Consider the following 17,615-nt stretch of genomic DNA (forward strand, 5'->3'; position numbering starts at 1 on the left):
CCCCTCTTGCAGTGTGCTAAAACCTATGAATTCTTTTACAGAATCATGTTTTAAGTGCATAAAATAAATACTCAGTATCACAAAAGAAATGAATTATATTGAAATATAGCTATCGAAATATTTAAGTAAAACAACAGAAGTTCCTAGACTCCAAGTTAAGAACTCCTAGACTCTAGGTAATTTGGAGGCCAAGATGAAACACTGTTGTATCTATTTGAACATGGAGTGGACTTTGAGTGTCTAATGAAAGGCTTTTCTGTGTTTTATCAGAATCAGGAGGGACTTTGTCAAGCTGAAAACCTAGGAATGAAGTTGAAGTAATACATTATAAAAAACAGGAAGCTATTGGGGGTAGCTAGGTGTTTCAGTGGATAAAGCACTGGCCCTGGATTCAGAAAGACGTGAATTCAAATCTGGCCTCAGACACTTGACACTTACTAGTTGTGTGACCCTGGGAAAGTCACTTAACCCTAATTGCTGGGCCAAAAAAAAATAAATAAATAGGAAGCTATTGTTGATATTGAGTAGTTGAGAAGAATAGCTATTGTACCTAGTCTCCATCATAGTTGGATTTATTCTTACTCCCAGGCAGGCTATTATATTTATCAATTGATAAACATTTATTGAGCTCTTGCCTTGTGCCAGTCATCTTCTAGGTGCTGGGAATAAAAATGAAAAGCAGAAATAGTCACTGCCCTCAAGAAGCTTGCATTCTAAGGAGGGGAGGCCACATGAAAATGCAGTTTTGTTTTTTTTTTTATCATTTTTCAGTCATGTCCAATTCTTCATGACCACATTTGGAGTTTTCTCAGCAAAGATACTGGAGGAGTCTGCCATTTCCTTCTCCAGTTCATTTTACAGATCAGAAAACTGAGGCAAAAAAGGTTAAGTGACTTGCTCAGGGTCACAAAACTAGTAAATGGCCAAAGCCAGTTTTGAACTCAGAAAGATGAATCCTCCAGACTCCAGGTTGGCTATGTCCACTGCACCACCTAGATGCAGTCAGATATAAAATGCATAGCAAGTAGATGGAAGGTCACCTCCAAGGAGAAGATTTTATTTTATTTTATTTTATTTTAATAAACATTTTTATTAAAGTTTTGAGTTCCAAATTTTATTCCTCCTCCTTCCCTCCTCTCTCCCCTCCCTGAGGCAGTAAGCAGTCAGATATAGGTTATACCTCTAAAATTATGTAAAATATGATATTAATCATTTTGTATAAGACTCAAACAAAAGAAAATATTAAAGAAAGAAAATAGCATTCTTCGGTCTGTGTTCAATCAATATAATTTCTTTCTTAGGAGGTGGATAGTATGCTTCATCATTAGTGCTTTGGGATTGTCTTGGATCATTGTATTGCTAAGAATAGTTAAGTAATTCACAATTCTTCATCAAAAAATATTGCTGTCACTGTGAACAATGTTCTTCTAGTTCTGCTTACTTCACTATATATTAGTTCATATATGGCTCTCCAGGCCATTTTGAAATCATCTGCTTGTCATTTCTTATAGCACAATCTAATATTCCATTGCAATCATACCACAGCTTGCTTAGCTATTCCCCAATTGATGAAAATCCCCTCAATTTCCAATTCTTTGCCAACACAAAAAGAGGTGCTATGAATATTTTTGTAGAAATAGATCTTTTTGTCTCTTTTTTTGGGATGTCTTTGGGATATAAACCTATCAGTGGTATTGCTGGATTAAAGGGTATGCACAGTTCTATAGTCCTTTGGGCATAGTTCCAAATTGTTTTCCAGAATTGTTAGTTAGATCAGTTCACAACTCCATCAACAGTGGATTATCATCTCAGGTTTTCCACCTCAGAATTGTTTTAATTTTCAATTCAATTAATAGTGATCTAATTAATAGATCAACATTGATTTAGGGCGTTTTTCATATGACTATAGAAAGCTTTGATTTCTTTTTTTGAAAATTGCCTGTTCTTATCCTTTGACCATTTATCAATTGGGGAATGACTTGTATTTTATAAATTTGACTTACTTCTCTAAATATTTGCAAAATGAGGCCTTTATCAGAGATACCTGTTGCAAAAATTCTTTCCCAGTTTTCTGCTTAAGGGCATTTGAATATTTGAGAAATGGGCAGATTTGGAAAGGTCTCTTGCAGAAGAGGGCATTTGCTTTGAGTCTTCTTGAATGAAGAAAGGGATTTTAAGAAGTGGAAGTAAGAAAAGGTTGGCATTCCAAGTATGAGGAACATCCATTGCAAAGGTATGGAGAGAGGAGGTGTAGAGCTGTATATAAGAAGCAAATAAGTAATAAAAATGGATCTTAAAGTTCATGTATTGGAGTAAAATTTAAGATGATTGCAAAGGTTTGAAGGAACGAGGTTGTGAAGAGCTTTAAATATCAAAGGATATTATATTTATCCTAGCTTTTCCCCCTCATTTCTGCCTCTTGGCTTCTCTGACTTTCTTCAAAGCTGAGCTCAAATCCCACTTTCTACAAAAGGCCTTACCACCCTCAATCTCTACCTTGAACCCTGACCCCCATCCTACCTTCCTTCAGAGATTACCTCTTTTGTACATATAATCAGAAATTGCCCAATATCTATCATCTCTATTTCTATTTCTATCTCTATCATCTCTATCTCTATCTCTATCTCTATCTCTATCTCTATCTCTATCTCTATCTCTATCTCTATCTCTATCTCTATCTATCTATCTATCTATCTATCTATCTATCTATCTATCTATCTATCTATCTATCTATCTATTCCCTATATAATGCTTATTTGCATGTTATCTTTCCTAAGAGAAGACAGGTTCCTTATGGGCAGGGTCTATGTTTTTGCCTTTCTTTGTTTCTTATTTGGTCTCTAGTAGGCTCTTAATAAAAGCTTGTGGACTGAGGGACACAATGAAGTATGTTGAGATAATGTAAGGGGTGTGGCAGAAAGAGGTGACATCATCAAACCTATGCTTTCCATCGATTCCCTCTGGAACTATCCTTTCCCCGAGTTTGATAAACTTCCTGTTTGGTGCAGGCACTGGAGGACGACATGGTACAATTTTGCATGCTAGAGAGGTCTCAGAAATTGATGAAAATTCAAATGTAAATGAATGTCTCAGAGCCAACCAAGTCTTGGAGGGTGAGTGACTGAGTGACTGAGTGAATGAATCTAGTGAAACTGATCTCCTTACTATTTCTCAGACAAGAAAATCTATATCTCAGCTCTCAACAATCCTACTGCCTATCTATCACCACTGGCATTCTCTCCTTCTTCCTCTGATCCCTCCCGCTTCCCTGGCTTCCTTAAATTCCCTGCTAAAACCTCACCTTCTATATGATGTCTTTTCTAACCCCCCCCTTAATTCTAGTGTCTTTCTTCCAACTGATAATACATGTGTAACGTATATGTTACACCAGTGTAATAAATGTGGACAACAATGTACAAACAAGGTAGATACACATCTTGTTTGATATATTGTTTGACAACCAAAGTATAAGTATATAAATCTTGTTTTTACATTGTTGCTTACATACATTTTGCATATGTTACATATATGTACATGTATATCCGCAGCCTCTATCTAGCTTGTTTTTTCATAGTTTACATATCGTAAGAAGATAGGTGGCACAGTGGAGTCAGCTGCTAGGCCTGAAGTCGGAAAAACCTGTGTTCAAATCCAGCCTCAGACACTTACACACATTGTGACCCTGGGCAAGTCACTTACCCTCTGTTTGCGTCAGTTTCCTCATTTGTAAAATGAGAATAATAATAGTACCTCTACCTCCAAGGGTTAGTAGGAAGATCAAATGTGATAATAACTGTAAAGTGTTTGGCACAGGGCCCGAAGCACAATAAACACTATAAATATTAACAATGAACAACGCCGCCGACGATGATGATGATTGGTGATAATGGTGGTTTCTCTCCCGTTAGACTGTGAGGTCCTTGAGAACAAGGATTCTTTTTTGCCTTTCATTTTATCTCCAGCTCTTAACACTTGGCCTAGCATATAGTAGATGCTTAATAAATATTTATTCATTTATTGATCGACATTAAATTCTACCTATTTGTAAAAAGCAAAGCCTTTTTCTCACGGTGCTCATATGCTAAAAGGAAGAAATGATACATACAGTAGATTTCAACTACAAGTAAGATGGAAACACCCAAGGTCCTCAGGATGCAGCAGGGAGGTGGAACAGTACTATTTCTGGGGTTCTTGGACTTATCAATTTATGTAGGGCAGATAGGATCTGACCTGTTATCGTTTTTGTTCCTTATTTTTGCCTGTCTGGATAACATAGAATATTCCCACTGGGTTCTTTTTTGAACATCAATGACTCTGTCAGCTGGTCCCAGGAGGGCCAGTATTAGGAATGGGAGGTTCCTAGCAAACTCATTGAGGTGACATTTGTTATTCACTCAACAAATATTTATTGAGACCTCATTGTGCTTGAAGAGATACAAAATGTAGATAACATATGCTCCCTGTCTTCCAGATTTTAATTTAGCAAGGGTCCTGAATAACTATGACATCAGGGCCCTGTTATCATATCAGATTTGCATTTCTCCTTTTATGCATTGGCATCCTCCATTAGATTGTGAGCTTTTTAAGGACAGAGACTGTCTTTTGCCTTTTTTAAAATTCTTCTCCTGTGCTTAGCATATAGGAGGCACTTAATAAATGTTTATTGACCCACTGTCTGTTCCTCAAATGTGACTTTCCTTCAGATTCAGTGCTTCTACCCCAGTTGTCTCTCATGCCTGGGTGGTTCTCTCTCCTTACCTTTGCCTTTTTGTTTCCTTCAAATCTCACCTCCATTCTCCCTTCTGAAGGTTTTCCCAAGGCTTTCAGAGAGGAGTACCTTCCTCTGTGAGATTACCTTTTCTCTACTCTATCTATCTTGCATGTATATAGTTATTTATATGCCTCCTCCATTTAAATGTAAGCCCCTTGAGGTCAGGGATAGTGGTTACACTTTTTAAAAAAAATATCCCTTTGTATGGTGCCTGTCACATAGTAAGAATTTAATAATTGATTGTTGACTGACTGACAGACTTTCAAATTCATAGAGTCCAATGTAGGTACAGCTAGGTGGTGCAGCAGATAGAGAGCTGCCCCTGAATTTGAGAGGACCTGAGTTCAAACCTCACCTCAGACACCTACTAACTGTGTGACCCTAGGCTAATCACTTAACCCCAATTGCTTTAAACATTTGGGGCCAACTCCAGTCACACTGATATATATCTTGCAACTGGTCCCAGGTTGCTCTGGAGGAGAGAATGTGTTTGGTGACCTTGCACAGCTCTCCCTCACTTAAATCCAATTCAGGGTAAGTCATGACATTGGGTGATGTCATGGTCCTCTTCCAGAATGAAGGACAAACAGCAAATCCGATTTACTTTCATTACTGGGACTAGTGGCCCTGGCTCAGGCAGAGCAAGTCAGCGTGTACTTAATTGCATTTATTTTATAGAATCACAGAGCAAGTTCCTGTGTAAAGTTAGGACCACAGAATCATTGATATAGAGCTGCCAGGGATGTCAGAGGTACAACCAGCTCATATTACAGATGAGGAATTGAAATCTAGAGAGGTCAAGTGGCCTCCAAGGTCATAAAGATAATAAATTACAGGAAAAGGATTTGAATCCAGATCTCTGGATTCCAAATATAGTTCTCATCTTAAGCCATGAGAGGCTAGAGTTCCGCATTTCAGAGTAGACTCTGCACTAAAATCTCTACAGGAAGATAAAAACGAAATAAGGAAATACAGGAGAAGAAATACATTTTATGCTTTTTTCTTTCTTTTGTTTTCTTTTAAAGAGAAAAGAAGAACCTGTGTACAGACATAAAAAATATCATGAAAGTAGAACCGAGAGTGGTCCCTTGACCTTTTGGAGGGCACTAGTATTTGAAGAAAGAGCTTGAGCTACTACCCACTGGAGCTCAATTGAATTCAGTTAGAAAGTCTATGGTAAGCAGATACTGAGAGAAGCTGGGCGTGTGGGTATATGGAAGCTCCCATTGTCCAGATAAACTTTTTTTACCTGGGGGTTAGGGGGATGAAGTAGGAAGACTCCTGATAAACAAAAGGGCAGTGAATTGAAGACTTCCCCTGGCAGAATGAGTGAATGAGAACAATTTTGGGGTGGATGAAAATAATCTGTTCCAATGGCCATGAAGGCAGCTGAAACAGGCACTTCGGAGTTCTTATAGCTTGGTCAGATATTGAAGTGATACCAAGGTCATCCATTTCATCCTGTACCATTGCCAGTCATCTTGACTTTTGTCTTGCTACTGGATTTCTGCCCTACATATACAGATACATGGGTGACTACATGGTGCGGTGAATTGAGTGCTTGATCTGGAGACAGCGAGACCAGAGTTCAAATTTTAACCAAAGATACTAATTGTGTTAGCCTGGGCAAGTCACATAACTTCAGTCTCCTTCAGTTTCCTCATCTGTAAAATGGGACTATATAGCACTACTTCTTGATGTTGATGTGAGGATAAAATAAGATGATAATCTTAAAGCACTTAGCACATATGCCTTGCAAATAGTAAGAAGTATACAAATGTTAGCTATTAATTATATTTACATATACACACCTACATATGTGTATATATGCATATATACACATATGCATTAACATATATAAACCATATATATACATACATATACATATATATCATATACACACACAAAAAATAAATTCAAGATAAATTGGAGGGATAAAATAGTATTTGCGGTTGAGAGAATGAGGGATAATGGTTAAGGTAGTGGTAAGACCCATGTCTATTTACCTGACCCCAGTTATTAGGATAACTTTAAGGAAATCATACAGAACCACTGAGATAAGAACAATGAGTGAGTTAGTTGAAACGGAACATAACTACTCTTTTCCACCCACTGCTCTCAGTTCTGCCTTCTAGAGTCAAGCAGAACACATCTAGTTCATGCCAACATTTCAAATATCTAAAGAGAGCTACTCAGGCCTATTCCTTCTCACCATTCTCCCTTGTCATTTCTAATTCAAGGTAATATCAACATTTGCCTCAACCGACTCTCAAATGCCCTGAGCTTGATGACATTTGTGGATCTGGATGTATTCTTCTGCATACTCTTCAGCTAATTAATGTCTTTCTCTTTTTTAAATTTTTAATTTTTTTTTTTATTTTAAGTGAGACAATTGGGGTTAAGTGACTTGCCCAGGGTCACACAGCTAGTAAGTGTGAAGTGTCTGAGGCTGGATTTGAACTCAGGTACTCCTGACTCCAGGGCCGGTGCTCTATCCACTGCGCCACCTAGCTGCCCCTAATTAATGTCTTTCTTAAAATATGAGCCATAGAACTGAATGCAATGTTTTAGATGTCATCCAAATGGAGCAGAACCCCAAAAGGTATGATGCCTCCTTAATCCCACACATCAAGCTGTTCTTAAGATGGCATTGGTTTTCCTGACTCCCACAACTCATTATTGACTTATATTTCATTTCATTAAATCCTCATATATTTTTGAGACAAACATCTCTCTAGTCACATGTCCCTGATCTTATACTAGGGAAGTTAGTTTTTGAACTCAAGAACAAGACTTTACATTTATCCTTATTTAATTTCACCTTGTTAGATAACTGCTCTACTCATATCACAGGGCATGTAAATCAAGGAAATATCATTGAAGGAGTTTTGAAAAATTTAAAGTGTTCTATGTGTGTACTCTGGTATTGTTATCCCTGTTAATACTTTTCATATCTGAATACAAACAAGCACTGCTTCTGATCTGCTGGATGTTGGGTTTGGCAGGTGTTGTGAGTTTGTCTGTATGATGCCATTAGGTAAACACAATCCAGACCTGGACAGGAAAAGGCAAGGTAATCTTTGAAATATGCTAGAGGCAGGGGCAGCTAGGTGGCACAGTGAATAGAGCACCAGCTCTGGATTCAGGAAGACCCGAGTTCAAATCTGGCCTCAGACACTTGACACTTACTAGCTGTGTGACCCTGGGCAAGTCACTTAACCCTCATTGCCCTGCAAAAAAACGAGAAAAAAAAGAAAGAAATATACTAGAGGCATATAAATACTCTTGAAGACTAAATATTTTATACAAATATATGATTTTTTATTGAAGAAATGACTTGATACTACTGTACTAGGGAAGCTAGGTGGTTCAGTGGATAGAGTGCCAGCCCTGAATGTGGAACACCTGAAATCAAATCTTGCCTCAAACACCAGCTGTGTGACTGTGGGTAAGACATTTAACCCTGTTTGCCTCAGTTTTCTCATCTGGAAAATGAGTTGTTGAAGGAAATAGCAAAGCACTGCACTGTCCTTGCCAAGAAAACCCCAAATGGGGTCATGGAGAGTCAGACATTACTGAAACAACTCAACAAAAACAAAAACTATGGTACCCAAATCTCAAAAGTTCCTTATTAATATGATATGTTTCCAAGTGCATTGTATTAAAAGTTTGATTAGGCATCAACATCAACTTTACATCACTAAAGACTAAATGAAAAATAATTTTCATCCAATTATTTTGAGAGGAAAGTTAATTGGGCTCAAACTTCTGTGGCCAGCTTCTACAGTCATGGATTCATCAGTATCACATTTCATCTTCTGATGTTGTTCAAGTATTGCAGGTAATGATTTGTTCCTGGTTGGTGTTTCTTTGATTATTAATCATACTTGCTAGGAGTCTTTCTTTTAGCATTTTATAACCCAGTATGTCAATATCGTTTTAACACCCCCTCCACGACAGGCAATTGGTATTTGTTTGTGCAAGATTCTAGGAGATTTTTATGATGCTTCTCTGAGGCAAGTTTATGAGGGGAAATCAAGTTCATAGCAAGTCTGGTGAGATGATGGGGGAAATTTAAATTCTGCCAGTTGTTTTGTAGGCATAAACCAGGGATCAATTTATTAGGCTTATTATTATTTTTCTATTTCACTGAAGGGCTAATTCATGGAAAGTGAAGCTCTTCCAGCCTCTGTTATATGGCTTTTTTTTCATACGGGCATTCTGGAAAAATTGGAAGTGTTCTAGACGGATGAGGGAGAGTCACACATAATAAGCTATGCTATATCCCATGTAGAATAGTTTTTATTAATCCAGGAGACTAGCAGAACGGGGATGAATATTTACAGACTTCCCCCTTTTAAAAAAGGGCATTCCAATTCTTTTCTCTATTTGTAATTAGAGTTACCCAGGGCTCGAACATGCATCATCTCTCAGACAGAAAAACATTCTTCACTATTAATCTTCTAGTCAATGCCCTACAATGCAGAATGTAGCTGAGGTAAGCTGGAGATTCTCTGAGATATAAACAGGATGGCTCCTTGATTTTAGTGCATTTCGAATCCTTTAAAAATACTCTTCATTGACTTTTCTTCCTCCTAGTGTGTCATTCTTCAAGTAGTCAGGTGCCATATAGAAAAACACTTGCTTACTAAATATTCATTAAGGTAATCCACTGGGTTCTGACTCATTGCCACTCTGCTGGTTCTTGATGCTATTAGCATGCTGCTGGACTCTACTATGGAGAAACAGATTCCTATTAAGAAATACTTTTCCAAAAAAAAAGAAATACTTTTCCCCCTTTCAAGAAAAATAATCATTATTTCAAAGCTTTGAGAAGCATCTGTTCTATTTTTAGCTCTTCTATTGACTTGCTGTTTGACCTTGAGAATATTGCTTAACTTCTCTGGTCCTCAGATTTCTCATTGGTGAAATAAATAAATTTGGATTTATTTCCAAATTCAGTGCTATAGAACCCTTGGAGGAGAGCAATTATTCAGCATCAATTTAAAGGGTTCATGAATTTTGGGGGGCAACAAGTATTGATCTTTATTTAGTGTCAAGAAAATAAAGGTCATGACCTAGTATACAAAATAAGTAAACATCCCTTCTTTACATGGAATTAGTAATGGCTTGTTCATATATGTAAACTATTTTTCACATACATAAATACATATATGTATGGATGAGTATCTTTCACATATTTTCCCAATGTGATGAAATAATGAGATTTAGCAGATACTCAAAGACCCACCTGGAGATTAATCTAGACTGATTGAATCAAGTGAGAGTGATTAACTGCTGATTAGCCTACTTCAAGTTAACTGGATTGTAATCACACCTTGAGAACACCTTCAGAACCAATGGATTTGGATGATGCCAACCAATCAGCTTGAAGCAGTGTGTAAAGACCACTTCTGTTCCAGACCTATAAAAAGCTTCCACAATCAGCTTGCTAGAGAGTTCCTGATTAAAGCAGGCTCATGGAGGAGGACTTGAGGAAGAACCCAACCAGGCTGGAACTCTAGGCTAGGTAGGACTTCTTTTTTTAACTTTCTGAACTCCTTGTAAATATCTGTATGCTTTAATAAATGTTTAATGCCCAAGGACTGGTGCTAAAGCTTCTAATTTAAGGCGACCACAATTTAGATTTTAAACATCACACTATATACTCATGGGGTCCAGTAGGAGGAATATTGGATTTGGATCCAGAGAACCTACTGGGCTTTCGAAGTTACCTGTTCATGATTTTGGATAAGTCATTTAATCTATTTTGGTTTTGGTTTCCTTATCTATATGATCAGGGGATTTGAACTAGATGACCTCTGTTGTTCAAACTTATGACCCTGCCAAAATAAAAATTCATTGAAAGCATTAATTTAATTCACATTCTAAGTTCCTTCTCTCTAAAAATATTTTGCATTTCAATATTCATCTGTATAATTACTTATGTATGTGCATGTTGTTTACCTGGAGAGATCATAAATTCTTTTAGGGGATAGAAATTATTGATTTTTTTTTTGTATCTCCAGTTCCTAGGACAATGCCTGATGCATAATAATAGTTCAATAAATACTTGGTGGGGCAACAAGGTGGCACAGTGGATAGAGGTCTGGATTTGAAGTCAGGAAGACATCCTCCTGATTTCAAATCTGGTTTCAGACTCTTAATAGCTATGTGACCCTGGGCAAGTCACTTAACCTGTTTGCCTCAGTTTCCTGATCTGTAAAAAGAGCTAGAGAAAGAAATAGCCAATGACTCCACCAAGCAAATTCCAAATGGGGTCATGAAAAGTTGGACCTGCCTGAAAAAGACTGAACAACAACAAAAATACTTAGTGAAAAATAATGTTTTAATATATTCTCTCATTCAATTGGGCACATAATATAAGGGTATGTGAGGTTGATTTTTTTAACTATTAAAATGTATCTGTATACTTGAAAAGGCTGGTAATGATGGGATTTACTGATTTCTGGCTTCCTTTCATAACTAGCATTCTATCAATTCCTGATTTTCATCCACTTGATCAACTAGTCACATCTTGCCTTTACCCATGAGTTTTACATTTTCTTTTGATCCCATCTGAACACAGCCTCCTATTTATTCTCCCCTCTTCCTATACCTTACCCTGCCCTCACTGAGCCTCCTCAGTACTTTCTCAGGCCATTACCGTAGATCTGACTTTACTTGTATCCTTCTCTATCCTCATCCCAATACTCTGCCATTTCAATTCTACAGTGTTCTCTGTTCTAAAATGTTATTACTATTCTTTTCTTTTCTTTCTTTCTTTTTTTTTTTTTTGCGGGGCAATGGGGGTTAAGTGACTTGCCCAGGGTCACACAGCTAGTAAGTGTCAAGTGTCTGAGGCCCAATTTGAACTCAGGTACACCTGAATCCAGGGCGGGTGCTTTATCCATTGCGCCACCTAGCTGCCCCTATTATTTTCATTTTTAAATTACAAGATTTCAATCTGAAAGCATTACAGGATTATAGATGTAGATGAGAAGGTACATCAGAGTTTAACTATTCCAAACCTCCAATTTTGCACATTAGGAGACTGAGGGTCAGGGAAGTTGCCTGACTTGCTCAAAGTTAAGCAGAAATTATGCAGCAGAGAGATTGATAATCTTCTCTAGAGTCCCTTCAATTTTGATTTATAAATTAATATCATTATTAAGAAATATTTGAGACTGATGATTTAAAAACCTTTCCATTAGCCATCCCAACAATTTTAGGAACTTGTTTTGTTTTATTTACATTCAATTCCTCTTCCCAATAGTGGATGTTATAATATGCTCTTATGCTAACAATTTTACGTTGGGTTGTAGAGATTTTGGTTTAAAATACAATGAACAAAGCCATCTTTTTGAGACTAACTAAATGGTTCAAACACTATGGAAAGGAGACTGAACAGACACTGTTCACTGAGACATCAGTGGAATGTTAAAGGGATGATTAATTGACATTCCGGTAGGAACCAACAAGACCTAGTGTCATTCATCAAAATGATTTGATATGAGGAATGTGGGACTTGAAGGTTAGGCAAGGTGAAGTGAGAATTGAATGGGAGCCATGTTGATTTTTTTCCCTTCTCTTATGAATGCAGAGCATCATCCCATAATAATAATAAGAAAAGACATGGATTATGTAGAGAAGCCCTTGCTGGGGCAATAGGTTGTGCTATTTGATGGCAAAGGTATTCTTTGTTGTATTCTTTCAGAGTCGTTCAGTTTTATCTCATGTCAGAAGAGTGGTTTTTTTAAACTTTAAAACAGACAAATCAATAATTACCAGGCATCTTTCTTTTTAAATCAAATGGCTTTGCCAAAAGACAAAAATATAAAAATATAAATAAAACATCTGTTCAACTTAGCAAGATGAAAGTGAAATATGCAATAAAAAATGCTGAAGATTACTTTTCTCAAGTCTCCTCTTTGGACTATGTCCCAGCACAATTATTGCTTCTCTCTCCAGGCCAGGAATTCTAACCTATTTTGTGTCGTACACCTCTTTAGCTATCTGGGGAAACCTATAGAGACCTCTTCTATGAATAGTGTTTTATAATGAATGAAATAAAGGGTGTAGGAGTAGAAAGAAAATGAATTACATTGAAATAAAGACACTTGGGAGTCCATGGACTCCAGTTTAGTCACGCCTGCTCCATACCAAGCTGTCTTTTGCCCCCTCAATCCTTTCCCATCCGTTTACAAACATACTCAGGTCTTCTAGGTGGCTCAGTGGATAGAGAGCTGGACCTGGAGTCAGGAAGACCTGAGCTCAAATTTAGCCTCAGACACTTACTCGGTCTATGACCCTGGGTAAGTCACTCAATCTCTCTGTGCCTGCTTCTTCAATTTTAAAATGGGAATAATACTAGTAACTACTTCATACAATTGTTTTGATGATAAAAAAATAGTATTTATAAAGTTCTTAGCACAGTACCTGGCCCATGGCAGGCACTATATAAATGTTTATTTCCTTCCCCCCAGTCTAAAAAGGATGCATTCCTTTATTAGGATTCTTCATCTATATGTCCATTTCTTTTATCTCCATCACTGCTATTATTATTATTATTATTGAAAAAGTTGTTTATACGCAATGTTTTCATTTGTTTAATTAAACAATTATACGAATTTATCGAGTGCCTACTATGCATCCAAGTACTGGGCTAAGCACTGAAGATAAGGAGACAAAACCAAAAAAGACTTCCTGCTTTCAAAGGTCATTCATTTTATCTGTGATGACAACATGTATGCATGCATATGCATGTATAGTTTAGAGAGAGATGAAATGAGCAATTTGGGGTGGATAAGTAATAGCATTGTGTAGAAAGCTTAGTCTTGAATGAAATAAGAGAACCCAGGTAGAGGTGAAGAAGAAGAGCAGTCTGTGTCTAGTGGGGATTGGGGATGCCTAGTGAAAAGGCTCCAAGAGGAGAGACTAAATAAAGTTTGAGTATGTAGATTGTCAAGGAAGTTGGTTTGACTAGTTCATTTTGAGTAAAGATTGATCATTCTTTATAATTGTATCCCTGTTGCTTAGCGTGGTGACATAAGCATATAATAGATGCTTAGTAAATAAATGGTGATTGATTGGATGTAGAATATAGGAAAGTGAATTATGTCTAATGAGGCTAGAAATGTAAGTTGTTGAGTGCAAATTAAGAAAGGATTAGAGTCAAACAAAAAACTTTCCACTTTATTCTAGAGGCAATAAGGAAGTATTAGAGTTTATTAAATAGTGGAGTGACAGAGTTGGATTTAAGGCAAATAATTTTGTAAGCTTTGTGGAGGATGAATTAAAGTTAGAGAATTCTTATAATCATAGGTCAAGAGATCAAAGGGCTATATGAATACACACATACACATATATGTGTGTGTATATATATATATATATATATATATATATATATATATATTTCAATTGTCCTTTTATAGATGAAGAAACTGGGTCCCAGGAATGTTAAATATTTTGCTATAGGCCACACAGATAATAATCCTCAGAGATGGGATTTAATTCTCTGACTCCAGAAACAGTACTTCTTGCTTCCAACCTCTTGATGCAGGGAGGCCTATTAGGAGCCCATTGGAATAGTAAAGGCAAGAGATGATGAAAACCTGAGCTAAGCTAGTAGTCATGTGAGCAATAAGTAGGTGATAAACATGAAAGGTTTGTGGAGGTATAAATGATGAGATTCAGCCAATAATGGGGGATGTGGGGTATCAGAGAGCGAGAAACCAAGGTCTTACACTCAAGAGACTAGAAATATGGTGGTGCCATTGGCAGAAAAATAGAAAATTTTGGAAGAGAGGAGGGTTTTGGGAGAAAGATAAGTTCCATTTGGGACACAAAGACTTTTATATATTTATAGGATATTCAATTTGAAATATACAACAGGTATTTTGTAATGAGAGACTGGAGCTCAAGAAAGAGACTTGAGTTGTATACATAGATCTGAGAGTTATCAGCACAGAGATGATTATACCCAGGACAACTGATGAGGTCACTAGATGAAAGAGAAGAGAAAAGAAGAATAGGGGCTAGGATTGAACATTGGCACATACTACTTTCTCTTCTTTCTCCTCCTCCTCCTCCTCTTCCTCCTTCTCCTCCTCCTTCTTCTCCTTTAGCCTTTATTTTTCTTGACTCTTTTGACCCCACTCTCCTTAAAAATAATAGTTTATATTGATACAATGCTTTAAATTTTACAAAGCACTTTACATGCATTATGTCATCTGATTTATACAAGAAACTTAAGAGGTAAGAATTATGGTATCTACTTTACAAATGAAGAAACTGAGTCTCAGAGGGGATAGGTAAGTTGTCTAGAATCACATAGGTTGTAATTGCATGAGGTGGCCCTTAAACCCTTTCTGAATGACTTCAAGTCCAACATGTTTTTCAGTACACTACCATATCTCCTTCTGTATAGTTCCTATTTCCTGACCTTCACCCTCCTTGTTCTTGTCACCTTACTTCTCTAATCACTCTTTTTCTATGTCTGCTACTTCTTTATTCTCTTCCTATTCATATATGTATATGTATACACACATACACACATATCACACACATATACTATATGTACATACACATCAACACATCTATAAATATATATACAAATATATACATCGATATTGGGATATATACATATTCTATACTATTTATAGGGGGCAGCTAAGTGGCAAAGTGGATAAAGCACCGGCCCTGGATTCAGGAGTACATGAGTTCAAATCTGGCCTCAGACACTTGACACTTACTAGCTGTGTGACCCTGGGCAAGTCACTGCCCCACAAAAAAAAGTCACATTATACTATTTATAGGAATTTTATCTTATATATGAGATGATAGAAGATAGTATTAGTATATTATATATTATACAATATAATAAATAATATATAATGAAATACACAATTATAAATATTAACAGAACATATAATGATATGTGATACATAATTATATATAATATTACATTGATTACAAATATATAATTGTATATTATATATATAGCATATATCTATATATTTACTTATCATCTAGATATCATCTGTCTATGATAAAAATCCCACACACATGAATGGCAAGAGGAAATTTAAACTATATTATTATAAGACCTTTATAGATATGGTGTCATTTACTTTTTATTATCATTTTTTTGAAGACCAGTCTCACTTAGGCAGGAAATACAAGAACTGCTCACTGCCCAGGCCCACTCTGATTAGCAAGGAATCTTTGGCCTGATGTATTTCCATCTTTGGCCATCTTGGTTCTTTTTAGGTAACATTTTGGCTCCCCACTCCTTGAGCTCACAACATTAATGCCTAACATAATGTGGACGTCCTGCAACTGGGAACTCTGGAGCTCAAGAGGTCACTCTTCCACAGCTTTTCCAATAGCAGTGATTATAGGTATGTGACAATATGTTCAGCTTATTCTGTATGTTTTCGATTCAGGCAGTAGATGTACATATCAATTTAGAATCAACCTAATCTTCCTGCACTGAGAATGAAGCATGTATAGGATGTATATTCCTGTTGTAAAAAAAAAAAAAAAGAAAGAAAGAAAGAAAAGAAACTGGGGGGGGGTAGCTAGGTGGCGCAGGGGATAGAGAACCGGCCTTGGATTCAGGAGGACCTGAGTTCAAATCTGGCCTCAGACATTTGACCCTTATTAGCTGTGTGACCCTGGGCAAAGTCACTTAACCCCAATTACCTCACACGAAAGGAAGGAAGGAAGGAAGGAAGGAAGGAAGGAAGGAAGGAAGGAAGGAAGGAAGGAAGGAAGGAAGGAAGAAAGGAAGGAAGAAAGAAAGGAAGAAAGAGAAAGAAAGAGAAAGAAAAGAAAGAAAAGAAAGAAACTGAGAAGCTTCTCTGGGCAAAGAAACCAACCTTTATTAAGTGAAATATAAGTGAGGTCTACAGACCATTCAGTATTGTCTGAGACCCAAAGATACAGAATTCAAAGTTAATTTTTGTTTTCTTGGTCCCTGTCTAGTTAGAAAAAAACTGCTATTATGTAAATTTGTTCTTCTAGTAGGTTGTTGAGAAACAGGGAGTCCCTTTTAGTAACAACTAAATTGGGTTAAACAACTACATTTCAACATAAAGATGACTAATGTAGTTGAGATGATTAATACAGTCACACACTATCATAATGATTATGGTTACAATATTATAATTCTTATAGTGATTATAGTCACACTCCTTATAATGATTAGTATTACACTCCTTATAATTAATACAGTTACTTCTTAGGTTGACTAACACAGGAATTTTGCTGTGACTATATTATAATTTGGTTACACACAATTTATTTTTTTTAACCTGGGACTAGGTTCTTCGTACAAATCACACAGTTATTTCTTATCCTAATGATTAGATCTGATAAAAAGTTAGTAAGGAAATATATAGCAAAACATTCAAGGCACTGATCATTGATCCTTTTCCTTTCACTGTGCAGTGAAGGGTCAAAAACATCATCTAGTAAGAATCAGATGTAGGAGACCATGTTCAGAATGAATGATGAGTCAATATTAGAAGCAAAAATAGTATGAAGGGATAAATGATGTAGCCTGGGGAATAAGCTGCAGACATTTTACAATGAAATAATAAAAGGGTTCAAATTTCATAAAGAATCCCTCAGCTTGTTGAACTTAGTTTTATTCAGGCCCATGGATTTTTTTTTATAACTAGCTCCATGAGGAATGTCCTATCCTATAGCTCCCAGTGGCAGATGGACAAGGTCCCACTATTGCCACCTGCAATGTCAATGATTTTCTCTAAGCAGCAACTGACAAGAAGATCTGACTTTCAACATGACAGTGTTTGATCACTACAGGAACTAATTCAGA

Source organism: Dromiciops gliroides, chromosome 5 (assembly GCF_019393635.1).
Source record: "Dromiciops gliroides isolate mDroGli1 chromosome 5, mDroGli1.pri, whole genome shotgun sequence".
In the NCBI taxonomy this organism is placed as follows: Eukaryota; Metazoa; Chordata; class Mammalia; order Microbiotheria; family Microbiotheriidae; genus Dromiciops; species Dromiciops gliroides.